Here is a 973-nt window from a genome sequence, read left to right as displayed (position 1 = left end):
TGGATGATACCCTTGATATCCTCCCACAACTCATCTGGCCTTCGTTCATTAGTGTTCAAAGCCTCAAATCTGTTCCTGAGATGGATTAGGTAGTGATTTACAAAATCATTGCTCCTGCATGCTGCATAGTATTCCATCATGTGAATGTACCATAACTTCTCAATCCATACTTTTGTGGTTGGACATTTGGGCTGTTTCTGTTTTTGTTGTTGTTTGTATTTGCAATGATTATTAATATATTTATGTTATTTATAGATGTTTCTTACTGTCTTATCATGCATTGTTATGTAATTTACTATGCAATTACTAAGTAATTGTTTTATTATGCATCAGCTAAAAATTATTTTTTAATTGAGATTTTAATGAAAGTTTATAAAGAACATGGGTTTCCAAGTTTTCTGTGTTCTTGAGATGGTGAATAATGCTGCTATGAACATTTGGTGTACAAGTCTCTGTTTATGGCTCAGTTCTCATTTTCTTGGGTATATTGCAAGCAGTGGAATAGGTGGGTCATACAGATTTTCTATGTTCAGCTTTTTTAGGAAATACCAAGCTGCTTTCCAGAGTGTTTGTACCATTTTATAATTCCACCAACACTGATTAAGAGTTTCTATCTCACCACATCATCTCCAACCTTTATTACTTGCTTCCCTTGTAAACTTTTGGGTAAAGAGTTGGCAATACAATCTCAGACAAGAGTCTCATAACAAAAGTTTGCAAAATACTTCTGGGCCTCCAGAAGAAATACATTTATAATCCTATTACAAAACAGGTAAAAAGACATGGAAAGACTTTTCACAGAGGAAAACATTAGAATGGCCAACAGACACATGAACAAATGCTCAAAATCACTGGACCATAGTAATAAGAAGTAGCAAAAAAAGAAACACAGCAAAATGGCAACGATAAAACATGGCCTGTCGTTAACACACTAAATATGAATGTTCCTAATGCATCAATCAAGAGAAAAGGA

This window comes from Elephantulus edwardii, unplaced genomic scaffold, assembly GCF_000299155.1.
Source record: "Elephantulus edwardii isolate Elephantulus edwardi_28Jun2011 unplaced genomic scaffold, EleEdw1.0 scaffold00209, whole genome shotgun sequence".
NCBI lineage: Eukaryota > Metazoa > Chordata > Mammalia > Macroscelidea > Macroscelididae > Elephantulus > Elephantulus edwardii.
Note: the sequence above shows the minus strand (reverse complement) of the source record.